The following is a 13,492-nucleotide window of genomic DNA, read 5'->3' as shown; positions in this document are numbered from 1 at the left end:
AAGGCCAGGTACCCTATACCATAAGAGGGGGTTTGCAATTTTGACTTGTCTACTTAAATATCACCAAAATCTGATCACAAGGTCAATTACGTCCCTGGGTGGGATTGAACCACCAACCTTTTGATAAATAGCTGAACACACTAACCGATTGCGCCACAGAGACACTTTGCAAAAAGCACATACTGACAAAGACTAATAAGCATTCATCTAGAACGTTTCCTAGAAAAACTTTAAAAAGTCAATAATCTGGAGAGTTTTTGTAAGATGTTTCTTCCAGCAACCAATGAAGAAACACATTGGTACTTTCGCATGATGAGTGAGTGCTTCAGGATCTCTTGCACTTACATGTGCAGCAGAGTACTGCAATGGAAGCATGCTGGGCCCATAACCCAGAGGTAGGCAGATTGAAACTATCCTTTGCTATATGAATTTTTTTTTTGTTCATTAAAGTAATCCAAAACTGGGATTGATATTTTAGCTTTTATTTTTACTTAAAGTACAATAACTTTTACCATTTTAATTTGTTTTAATAGTATATTGACAGTATTGTTTTCTTTCAAAAATCCACTTAATTTTCTTTACCCTATTATTAAAATGGTAATTGACAAAAACAAACTACATTGTCACCATAAGAGCAATACAAAATGTACAAGTGATATATTAAAATCATCTTTCCAGCTTGAATTTCAATGATGCATTGGGGCAACGATTTTGTGAGAAACATCTTCACCCTTAAATAAAGATTTTCTTAATTCCTTACCTGTGTGCTAATTAGATATCACCTTGTTTTCACATTAAACAGACTTCCACATGAGAAAGCAGCAAGGATGCAGTGGCGTTAATGTTTCCTGGTGTCAACCTGTATTATTTCAGTAGATATTGAAATGAGGATGCATCTTGCTGCCTTTCCAATGAAGCAAGTTTAATTTAGTAATAGGTGAAAAACCATCCCTACAAATATGTTAATCAGATACTTGGCTTTGTGGACACTTTTCAGAGAACAAATTAGTTAGCATAAAAATAAAGCCAGAAAATGAAGAGCTGTTTAATCACTCAATTGGATTTTTCTGCCAGCATATTTCTTTTTCTCTGCAACCCACTGCCAAATTGTGCTTCCTAGCTGTTTTTATAAAATCACTGAATCAAATCTAACTCTGATTACATCAGAGAAGGCCAGGTACCCTACACCATAACAGGGGGTTTGAAATTTTGACTTGTCTACTTAAAGATCACCAAAATCTGATAACAAGGTCAATTAAGTCCCTGGGTGGGATTGAATAACCAACCTTTTGGTTAATAGCCTTACACACTAACTGATTGCGCCACAGCTACACTTTGCAAAAGTACATACTGACAAAGGCTAATAAGCATTCATCTAGAACGATTCCTAGAAACATTTTAAAAAGTCAATAATGTGGAGAGTTTTTGTAAGATGTTTCTTCTATCAACCAATGAAGAAACACATTGGTACTTTCCCATGATAAGTGAGTGCTTCAGGACCTCTTGCACTTACATGTGCAGCAGAGTACTGTAATGGAAGCATGCTGGGTCCATAACCAAGAGGTAGGCAGATTGAAACTATCCTCTGCTATATGCATTTTTTTTTGTTAATTAAAGTAATCCAAAACTGGGATTGATATTTTTGCTCTTTTATTTTTACTTAAAGTACAATAACTTTTACCATTTTAATTTGTTTTAATAGTATATTGACAGTATTGTTTTCTTTCAAAAATCCACTTAATTTTCTTTACCCGATTATTAAAATGGTAATTGACAAAAACAAACTACATTGTCACCAGAAGAGCAATACAAAATGTACAAGTGATATATTAAAATCATCTTTCCAGCTTGAATTTCAATGATGCATTGGGGCAACGATTTTGTGAGAAACATCTTCACCCTTAAATAAAGATTTTCTTAATTCCTTACCTGTGTGCTAATTAGATATCACCTTGTTTTCATATTAAACAGACTTCCACATGCGAAAGCAGCAAGGATGCAGTGGCGTTAATGTTTCCTGGTGTCAACCTGTATTATTTCAGTAGACATTGAAATGAAGATGCATCTTGCTGCCTTTCCAATGAAGCAAGTTTAATTTAGTAATAGGTGAAAAACCATCCCTACAAAGGTGTTAATCAGAGACTTGGCTTTGTGGACACTTTTCAGAGAACAAATTTGTTAGTATAAAAATAAAGCCAGAAAATGAAGAGCTGTTTAATCACTCAATTGGATTTTTCTGCCAGCATATTTCTTTTTCTCTGCAACCCACTGCTAAATTGTTCTTCCTAGCTGTTTTTATAAAATCACTGAATCAAATCTAACTCTGATTACATCAGAGAAGGCCAGGTACCCTACACCATAATAGGGGGTTTGAAATTTTGACTTGTCTACTTAAAGATCACCAAAATCTGATAACAAGGTCAATTAAGTCCCTTGGTGGGATTGAATCACCAACCTTTTGGTTAATAGCCTTGCACACTAACTGATTGCGCCACAGCGACACTTTGCAAAAGAACATACTGACAAAGGCTAATAAGCATTCATCTAGAACGATTCCTAGAAACATTTTAAAAAGTCAATAATGTGGAGAGTTTTTGTAAGATGTTTCTTCCATCAACCAATGAAGAAACACATTGGTACTTTCCCATGATGAGTGAGTGCTTCAGGATCTCTTGCACTTACATGTGCAGCAGAGTACTGTAATGGAAGCATGCTGGGTCCATAACCCAGAGGTAGGCAGATTGAAACTATCCTCTGCTATATGCATTTTTTTTGTTAATTAAAGTAATCCAAAACTGGGATTGATATTTTTGCTCTTTTATTTTTACTTAAAGTACAATAACTTTTACCATTTTAATTTGTTTTAATAGTATATTGACAGTATTGTTTTCTTTCAAAAATCCTATTAATTTTCTTTACCCGATTATTAAAATGGTAATTGACAAAAACAAACTACATTGTCACCAGAAGAGCAATACAAAATGTACAAGTGATATATTAAAATCATCTTTCCAGCTTGAATTTCAATGATGCATTGGGGCAACGATTTTGTGAGAAACATCTTCACCCTTAAATAAAGATGTTCTTAATTCCTTACCTGTGTGCTAATTAGATATCACCTTGTTTTCACATTAAACAGACTTCCACATGAGAAAACAGCAAAGATGCAGTGGCGTTAATGTTTCCTGGTGTCAACCTGTATTATTTCCGTAGATATTGAAATGAGGATGCATCTTGCTGCCTTTCCAATGAAGCAAGTTTAATTTAGTAATAGGTGAAAAACCATCCCTACAAAGATGTTAATCAGATACTTGGCTTTGTGGACACTTTTCAGAGAACAAATTTGTTATCATAAAAATAAAGCCAGAAAATGAAGAGCTGTTTAATCACTCAATTGGATTTTTCTGCCAGCATTTTTCTTTTTCTCTGCAACCCACTGCTAAATTGTGCTTCCTAGCTGTTTTTTTATAAAATCACTTAATGAAATCTAACTCTGATTACATCAGAGAAGGCCAGGTACCCTACACCATAAGAGGGGGTTTGCAATTTTGACTTGTCTACTTAAATATTACCAAAATCTGATCACAAGGTCAATTACGTCCCTGGATGGGATTGAACCACCAACCTTTTGATTAATAGCTGAACACACTAACCGATTGCGCCACAGAGACACTTTGCGAAAAGTACATACTGACAAAGACTAATAAGCATTCATCTAGAACGTTTCCTAGAAAAACTTTAAAAAGTCAATAATCTGGAGAGTTTTTGTAAGATGTTTCTTCCAGCAACCAATGAAGAAACACATTGGTACTTTCGCATGATGAGTGAGTGCTTCAGGATCTCTTGCACTTACATGTGCAGCAGAGTACTGCAATGGAAGCATGCTGGGCCCATAACCCAGAGGTAGGCAGATTGAAACTATCCTTTGCTATATGCATTTTTTTTTTGTTCATTAAAGTAATCCAAAACTGGGATTGATATTTTAGCTTTTATTTTTACTTAAAGTACAATAACTTTTACCATTTTAATTTGTTTTAATAGTATATTGACAGTATTGTTTTCTTTCAAAAATCCAATTAATTTTCTTTACCCGATTATTAAAATGGTAATTGACAAAAACAAACTACATTGTCACCAGAAGAGCAATACAAAATGTACAAGTGATATATTAAAATCATCTTTCCAGCTTGAATTTCAATGATGCATTGGGGCAACGATTTTGTGAGAAACATCTTCACCCTTAAATAAAGATTTTCTTAATTCCTTACCTGTGTGCTAATTAGATATCACCTTGTTTTCACATTAAACAGACTTCCACATGAGAAAGCAGCAATGATGCAGTGGCGTTAATGTTTCCTGGTGTCAACCTGTATTATTTCAGTAGATATTGAAATGAGGATGCATCTTGCTGCCTTTCCAATGAAGCAAGTTTAATTTAGTAATAGGTGAAAAACCATCCCTACAAATATGTTAATCAGATACTTGGCTTTGTGGACACTTTTCAGAGAACAAATTCGTTAGCATAAAAATAAAGCCAGAAAATGAAGAGCTGTTTAATCACTCAATTGGATTTTTCTGCCAGCATATTTCTTTTTCTCTGCAACCCACTGCTAAATTGTGCTTCCTAGCTGTTTTTTTTATAAAATCACTTATTCAAATCTAACTCTGATTACATCAGAGTAGGCCAGGTACCCTACACCATAAGAAGGGGGTTTGAAATTTTGACTTGTCTACTTAAAGATCACCAAAATCTGATAACAAGGTCAATTACATCCCTGGGTGGGATTGAACCACCAACCCTTTGATTAATAACCAAACACACTAACAGATTGCGCCACAGAGACACTTTACAAACGTACATACTGACAAAGGCTAATAAGCATTCATCTAGAACGTTTCCTAGAAAAACTTTAAAAAGTCAATAATCTGGAGAGTTTTTGTAAGATGTTTCTTCCATCAACCAACGAAGAAACACATTGGTACTTTCCCATGATGAGTGAGTGCTTCAGGATCTCTTGCACTTACATGTGCAGCAGAGTACTGCAATGGAAAAATGCTGGGCCCATAACCCAGAGGTAGGCAGATTGAAACTATCCTCTGCTATATGCATTTTTTTTTGTTAATTAAAGTAATCCAAAACTGGGATTGATATTTTTGCTCTTTTATTTTTACTTAAAGTACAATAACTTTTACCATTTTAATTTGTTTTAATAGTATATTGACAGTATTGTTTTCTTTCAAAAATCCACTTAATTTTCTTTACCCTATTATTAAAATGGTAATTGACAAAAACAAACGACATTGTCACCAGAAGAGCAATACAAAATGTACAAGTGATATATTAAAATCATCTTTCCAGCTTGAATTTCAATGATGCATTGGGGCAACGATTTTGTGAGAAACACCTTCACCCTTAAATAAAGATTTTCTTAATTCCTTACCTGTGTGCTAATTAGATATCACCTTGTTTTCACATTAAACAGACTTCCACATGCGAAAGCAGCAAGGATGCAGTGGCGTTAATGTTTCCTGGTGTCAACCTGTATTATTTCAGTAGACATTGAAATGAGGATGCATCTTGCTGCCTTTCCAATGAAGCAAGTTTAATTTAGTAATAGGTGAAAAACCATCCCTACAAAGGTGTTAATCAGAGACTTGGCTTTGTGGACACTTTTCAGAGAACAAATTTGTTAGCATAAAAATAAAGCCAGAAAATGAAGAGCTGTTTAATCACTCAATTGGATTTTTTTGCCAGCATATTTCTTTTTCTCTGCAACCCACTGCTAAATTGTGCTTCCTAGCTGTTTTTATAAAATCACTGAATCAAATCTAACTCTGATTACATCAGAGAAGGCCAGGTACCCTACACCATAACAGGGGGTTTGAAATTTTGACTTGTCTACTTAAAGATCACCAAAATCTGATAACAAGGTCAATTACGTCCCTGGGTGGGATTGAACCACCAACCTTTTGGTTAATAACCATACACACTAACTGATTGCGCCACAGCGACACTTTGCAAAAGTACATACTGACAAAGGCTAATAAGCATATATCTAGAACGTTTCCTAGAAACATTTTAAAAAGTCAATAATGTGGAGAGTTTTTGTAAGATGTTTCTTCCATCAACCAATGAAGAAACACATTGGTACTTTCCCATGATAAGTGAGTGCTTCAGGACCTCTTGCACTTACATGTGCAGCAGAGTACTGTAATGGAAGCATGCTGGGTCCATAACCCAGAGGTAGGCAGATTGAAACTATCCTTTGCTATATGCATTTTTTTTTGTTAATTAAAGTAATCCAAAACTGGGATTGATATTTTTGCTCTTTTATTTTTACTTAAAGTACAATAACTTTTACCATTTTAATTTGTTTTAATAGTATAATGACAGTATTGTTTTCTTTCAAAAATCCAATTAATTTTCTTTACCCTATTATTAAAATGGTAATTGACAAAAACAAACTACATTGTCACCAGAAGAGCAATACAAAATGTACAAGTGATATATTAAAATCATCGTTCCAGCTTGAATTTCAATGATGCATTGGGGCAACGATTTTGTGAGAAACATCTTCACCCTTAAATAAAGATTTTCTTAATTCCTTACCTGTGTGCTAATTAGATATCACCTTGTTTTCACATTAAACAGACTTCCACATGAGAAAGCAGCAAGGATGCAGTGGCGTTAATGTTTCCTGGTGTCAACCTGTATTATTTCTGTAGATATTGAAATGAGGATGCATCTTGCTGCCTTTCCAATGAAGCAAGTTTAATTTAGTAATAGGTGAAAAACCATCCCTACAAAGGTGTTAATCAGAGACTTGGCTTTGTGGACACTTTTCAGAGAACAAATTTGTTAGCATAAAAATAAAGCCAGAAAATGAAGAGCTGTTTAATCACTCAATTGGATTTTTTTGCCAGCATATTTCTTTTTCTCTGCAACCCACTGCTAAATTGTGCTTCCTAGCTGTTTTTATAAAATCACTGAATCAAATCTAACTCTGATTACATCAGAGAAGGCCAGGTACCCTACACCATAAGAGGGGGTTTGAAATTTTGACTTGTCTACATAAAGATCACCAAAATCTGATAACAAGGTCAATTACGTCCCTGGGTGGGATTGAACCACCAACCTTTTGGTTAATAGCCTTACACACTAACTGATTGCGCCACAGCGACACTTTGCAAAAGCATATACTGAAAAAGGCTAATAAGCATTCATCTAGAACGTTTCCTAGAAACATTTTAAAAAGTCAATAATGTGGAGAGTTTTTGTAAGATGTTTCTTCCATCAACCAATGAAGAAACACATTGGTACTTTCCCATGATGAGTGAGTGCTTCAGGATCTCTTGCACATACATGTGCAGCAGAGTACTGTAATGGAAGCATGCTGGGTCCATAACCCAGAGGTAGGCAGATTGAAACTATCCTCTGCTATATGCATTTTTTTTGTTAATTAAAGTAATCCAAAACTGGGATTGACATTTTTGCTCTTTTATTTTTACTTAAAGTACAATAACTTTTACCATTTTAATTTGTTTTAATAGTATATTGACAGTATTGTTTTCTTTCAAAAATTCACTTAATTTTCTTTTCTGTGTGCTAATTAGATATCACCTTGTTTTCACATTAAATAGACTACCACATGAGAAAGCAGCAAGGATGCAGTGGCGTTAATGTTTCCTGGTGGTAGTGGGGGACTGTGTTTGTGCTTTCCTCTGGTCAGCTCTGGTAAAAGTCAGATTTCTTTGTCTCAGATCTTCCTCTAGCCTTGTTCTTCTTTCGAGAGTTCCCTTGTGCTGCCTCAGTTGGATCTCCTTCACTTGACAGGGGCGTACCCGAGCAGCGACCCTCCCCAGCACTAGCCCAACTCCTACTTACCTGCCAGGTGAGATACTATGATCATGAAGGTGCTTCTCCCAGGGCAAGGCTCACCCATTGCACTCTGGGTGTGCTGCTCCTGCGATTTCCCCAAATGTGGGAAACTTGACTGCATAATTTGTGTTTCCCCTGGTCGGCTCTCGTATAATTCAGATCTCTTTGTCTCAGGTCTCTCTCCAGCCTAGTTTGCTGTCTGTTTCCACTTCTCTTTTCTTAAACCGCTCCCTTCTATGCCCTTGCGCACCTTAATTAAATCTAACTCTGATTACGTCAGAGAAGGCCAGGTACCCTACACCATAAGAGGGGGTTTGAAATTTTGACTTGTCTACTTAAAGATCACCAAAATCTGATCACAAGGTCAATTACATCACTGGGTGGGAACCTTTTGGTTAATAGCCCATGTAAGTGCAAGAGATCCTGAAGCACTCACTCATCATGGGAAAGTACCAATGTGTTTCTTACAAAAATTCTCCAGATTATTGACTTTTTAAAGTTTTTCTAGGAAACGTTCTAGATGAATGCTTATTAGCCTTTGTCAGTATGTACTTTCGCAAAGTGTCGCTATGGCGCAATCAGTTAGTGTGTATGGCTATTAACCTAAAGGTTGGTGATTCAATCCCACCCAGGGACGTAATTGACCTTGTTATCAGATTTTGGTGATCTTTAAGTAGACAAGTCAAAATTTCAAACCCCCTCTTATGGTGTAGGGTACCCGGCCTTCTCTGATGTAATCAGAGTTAGATTTGATTAAGTGATTTTATAAAAAACAGCTAGGAAGCACAATTTAGCAGTGGGTTGCAGAGAAAAAAAATTATGCTGGCAGAAAAGTCCAATTGAGTGATTAAACAGCTCTTCATTTTCTGATTTTATGTTTATGCTAACAAATTTGCTCTCTGAAAAGTGTCCACAAAGCCAAGTCTCTGATTAACACCTTTAGTAGGAATGGTTTTTCACCTATTACTGAATTAAACTTGCTTCATTGGAAAGGCAGCAAGATGCATCCTCATTTCAATGTCTACTGAAATAATACAGGTTGACACCAGGAAACATAAACGTCACTGCATCCTTGCTGCTTCCTCAAGGGGAAGTCTGTTTAATGTGAAAACAAGGTGATATCTAATCAGCACACAGGTAAGGAATTAAGAAAATCTTTCTTTATGGGTGAAGATGTTTCTCACAAAATTGTTGCACCAAGGCATCATTGAAATTAAAGCTGGAAAGATGATTTTAATATATCACTTGTATATTTTGTACTGCTCTTCTGGTGACAATGTAGTTTGTTTTTGTCAATTACCATTTTAATAATAGGGTAAAGAAAATTAAGTGGATTTTTGAAAGAAAACAATACTGTCAATATACTATTAAAACAAATTAAAATGGTAAAAGTTATTGTACTTTAAGTAAAAATAAAAGAGCAAAAATATCAATCCCAGTTTTGGATTACTTTAATTAACAAAAAACAATGCATATAGCAGAGGATAGTTTCAATCTGCCTACCTCTGGGTTATGGACCCAGCATGCTTCCATTACAGTACTCTGCTGCACATGTAAGTGCAAGAGATCCTGAAGCACTCACTCATCATGGGAAAGTACCAATGTGTTTCTTCATTGGTTGATGGAAGAAACATCTTACAAAAACTCTCCAGATTATTGACTTTTTAAAGTTTTTCTAGGAAACGTTCTAGATGAATGCTTATTAGCCTTTGTCAGTATGTACTTTCGCAAAGTGTCTCTGAGGCACAAACAGTTAGCGTGTTCAGTTGTTAACCAAAAGGTTGGTGGTTCAATCCCACCTAGGGACGTAATTGACCTTGTTATCAGATTTTGGTGATCTTTAAGTAGACAAGTAAAAATTTCAAACCACCTCTTATGGTGTAGGGAACCTGGCCTTCTCTGATGTAATCAGAGTTAGATTTGATTAAGTGATTTTATAAAAAAAACAGCCACAAAGCACAATTTAGCAGTGGGTTGCAGAGAAAAAGAAATATGCTGGCAGAAAAATCCAATTGAGTGATTAAACAGCTCTTCATTTTCTGGCTTTATTTTTATGCTAACAAATTTGTGCTCTGAAAAGTGTCCACAAAGCCAAGTATCTGATTATCACCTTTGTAGGGATGGTTTTTCACCTATTATTAAATTAAACTTACTTCATTGGAAAGGCAGCAAGTGATGTCATCCAAGCAGTGGGTCAAGGTTGGCTTCAAACCTCGTCTGCTTATGAAAAGAGAAAAGGGGTATGCAGGGCATGGCGGCCTTTTGCGGTGCTTGGATGACCCCTAGTTCGCATTAAATAATGCAGTCGAGTTTCCCACATTTGGGGAAATCACAGGGGTCAGCATACCCAGAATGCAATGAATGAACCGCACCCTGGGAGAACAGTCTTCATGACCATGGTATCTCCTATGCAAAATAAGTATGATTTGGGATAGGGCTGGGGAGGGCCGCTGCTCAGGCACATCTCTGTCAAGTAAAGGAGATTCAACTGAGGCAGCACAAGGGAACTCTCATCTGGGGACAACAACTGCAGGGAGAACACATATTTTCAGATGAACATGGGAGGGCAGAAGGCTGCCTAATACTGAAGCACCCCCAAACAACAAACCAAATGCAACAACTAGTGCAAGCATTCCTGGGGGAAGGCCTGCAGCAGATGGATTTGCATATGGCGATGTCATCCAAGCAGTGGGTCAAAGTTGGCTTCAACCCTCGTCTGCATATGAAAAGAGAAAAGGGGCGTGCAGGGCATGGCGGCCTTTTGCGGCACTTGGATGACCCCTAGTTCGCATTAAACACCTCCACCCTCCGTCGGTGTGGGGCTCATGTTGGCTATGCCCCAGCCCCTGAAGGATTCAAGCTGATTTCTTGCAGCAGCTGGGCACTGTAACAGCTCCAGAGCTGCTCTGTAATGCAAGTAAAAGGGTGTGGGCCCTGCAGCACTACCTGTAGTTCGCATTGTGCGAGACCCCTAGTTCGCATTAAACACCCCCACCCTCCTTCGGTGTGGGGCTCATGTTGGCCATGCCCCAGCCCCTGAAGCATTCACGCTGATTTCTTGCAGCAGCTGGGCACTGTAACAGCTCAAGAGCTGCTCTGTAAGGCAAGTAAAAGGGTGTGGGCCCTGCAGCACTACCTGTAGTTTGCATTGTGCATTGGAAGGCACAAAGTAAGCAGACGGGAGGAGAAGTCAGGATAGTGCACAAGGGTATAGACGGGAGGGGCTCAAGAAAAAAGAAGTGGAAACAGACAGCAAACTAGGCTTCCAATGCACAATGCAAACTACAGGTAGTGCTGCAGGGCCCACACCCTTTTACTTGCCTTACAGAGCAGCTCTGGAGCTGTTTAATCACTCAATTGGATTTTTCTGCAAGCATAATTTTTCTCTTACGTCCTAGAGGATGCTGGGGACTCCGTAAGGACCATGGGGGATAGACGGGCTCCGCAGGAGACATGGGCACTTTAAGAAAGACTTTAGATCTGGGTGTGCACTGGCTCCTCCCTCTATGCCCCTCCTCCAGACCTCAGTTTACTACTGTGCCCAGAGGAGACTGGGTGCTTTTCAGGGAGCTCTCCTGAGTTTCCTGACAGAAAGTATATTTGTTAGATTTTTTTATTTTCAGGGAGCCTGCTGGCAACAGACTCCCTGCATCGAGGGGCGGAGGGGAGAGATGCACACCTACTTCTGTGAGTTGATAGGCTCTGCTTCTTAGGCTACTGTACAGCATTAGCTCCAGAGGGATCGGTACGCAGGTCTCACCCTCGCCGTCCGTCCCAGAGCCGCGCCGCCGTCCCCCTCGCAGAGCCGGAAGATAGAAGCCGGGTGAGTATGAGAAGAAAAGAAGACTTCAGAGGCGGCGGAAGACTTCATGATCTTCACTGAGGTAACGCACAGCAGTAAAGCTGTGCTCCATTGCTCCCATACACCTCACACACGGCAGTCAGTGTAAGGGTGAAGGGCGCAGGGGGGACGCCCTGGGCAGCAATATAGACCTCTCTTTGGCAAAATAAATATATATGCAGCTAGGCACTGTATATATATATAAGAGCCCCCGCCATTTTTTTACTATATTTGAGCGGGACAGAAGCCCGTCGCTGAGGGGGTGGGGCTTCTCCCTCAGCACTCACCAGCGCCATTTTCTCCACAGCACCGCTGAGGGGAAGCTCCATGGACTCTCCCCTGCTTATACCACGGTAGAAAGAGGGTCTTAAAGAAGAGAGGGCACATAATTAGGCGCATATATATATGGAAATACAGCGCTACTGGGTAAACATAAAATGATTGTGTTTTTTTCCTGGGTCATATAGCGCTGGGGTGTGTGCTGGCATACTTTCTCTCTCTGTCTCTCCAAAGGGCCTTGTTGGGGAACTGTCCTCAGATAAGAGGATTCCCTGAGTGTATGGTGTGTCGGTACACGTGTGTCGACATGTCTGAGGTAGAAGGCTCTCCTAGAGAGGAGCAGGAGCAAATTAATGTGGTGTCTCCATCGACAACGCCGACACCTGACTGGATGGATATGTGGAATGTTTTAAGTGCTAATGTAAACTTATTACACAAGAGATTAGACAAAGCTGAAGCTAGGGAACAGTCAGGGAGTCAACCCATGCCTGTCCCTATGTCGCAGGGACCTTCGGGGTCTCAAAAGCGCCCACTATCCCAAATAGTTGACACAGATACCGACACGGATTCTGACTCCAGTGTCGACTACGATGATGCAAAGTTACAACCAAAATTGGCTAAATGTATTCGATATATGATTATTGCAATAAAAGATGTTTTGCACATCACAGAGTCCCCTGTCCCTGACACGAGGGTACACATGTATAAGGGAAAGAAACCTGAGATAACCTTTCCCCCCTCACATGAGTTGAACGAATTATGTGAAAAAGCTTGGGAATCTCCAGACAAAAAGCTGCAGATTCCCAAAAGGATTCTTATGGCGTATCCTTTCCCGCCAATGGACAGGATACGGTGGGAATCCTCCCCTAGGGTGGATAAAGCATTGACACGCTTATCCAAAAAGGTAGCGCTGCCATCCCAGGATACGGCTACCATCAGGGACCCTGCTGACCGCAAGCAGGAGGTTACCCTAAAGTCCATTTACACACATTCTGGTACCTTACTCAGACCGGCAATTGCGTCGGCCGAGGTTGTAGCGCGGTGGCAGCATGGACAGATACCTTATCAGCAGAGATTGAGACCCTAGATAAGGATGCTATGTTATTGACCATAGGGCATATAAAAGATGCTGTCCTATATATGAGAGATGCTCAAAGTGACATTAGTCTACTGGGTTCTAGAATAAACGCTATGTCGATTTCTGCTAGACGAGTCCTATGGACCCGGCAATGGACAGGTGATGCCGACTCAAAAAGGCATATGGAGGTTTTACCTTACAGGGGTGAGGAATTGTTTGGGGAAGGTCTCTCGGACCTTGTCTCCACAGCTACAGCTGGTAAATCAAATTTTTTGCCTTATATTCCCTCACAGCCTAAGAAAGCACCACATTATCAAATGCAGTCCTTTCGATCACAGAGAAACAAGAAAGTACGAGGTGCGTCCTTTCTTGCCAGAGGTAAGGGCAGAGGGAAGAAGCTGCACAACACAGCTAG

At 39.1% G+C, this 13,492-nt stretch overlaps 1 non-coding gene and 1 pseudogene across 1 annotated transcript; one reads left to right on the top strand and one right to left on the bottom strand.

Annotated features, from left to right (window-relative positions):
- The first annotated feature begins 7,877 nt into the window (after positions 1-7,877).
- Positions 7,878-8,040, top strand: LOC135022526 (U1 spliceosomal RNA). The gene has a single exon (XR_010219639.1). It is a non-coding gene; the product is annotated as a U1 spliceosomal RNA (small nuclear RNA).
- A 2,083-nt stretch (positions 8,041-10,123) lies between these two features.
- LOC135022662 (U1 spliceosomal RNA) lies at positions 10,124-10,302 on the bottom strand (annotated as a pseudogene).
- Positions 10,303-13,492: the final 3,190 nt, after the last annotated feature.

This window comes from Pseudophryne corroboree, unplaced genomic scaffold (assembly GCF_028390025.1).
Source record: "Pseudophryne corroboree isolate aPseCor3 unplaced genomic scaffold, aPseCor3.hap2 scaffold_388, whole genome shotgun sequence".
Classification (NCBI taxonomy): Eukaryota; Metazoa; Chordata; class Amphibia; order Anura; family Myobatrachidae; genus Pseudophryne; species Pseudophryne corroboree.
Note: the sequence above shows the minus strand (reverse complement) of the source record. Positions and strands in the feature narration are given on the sequence as shown.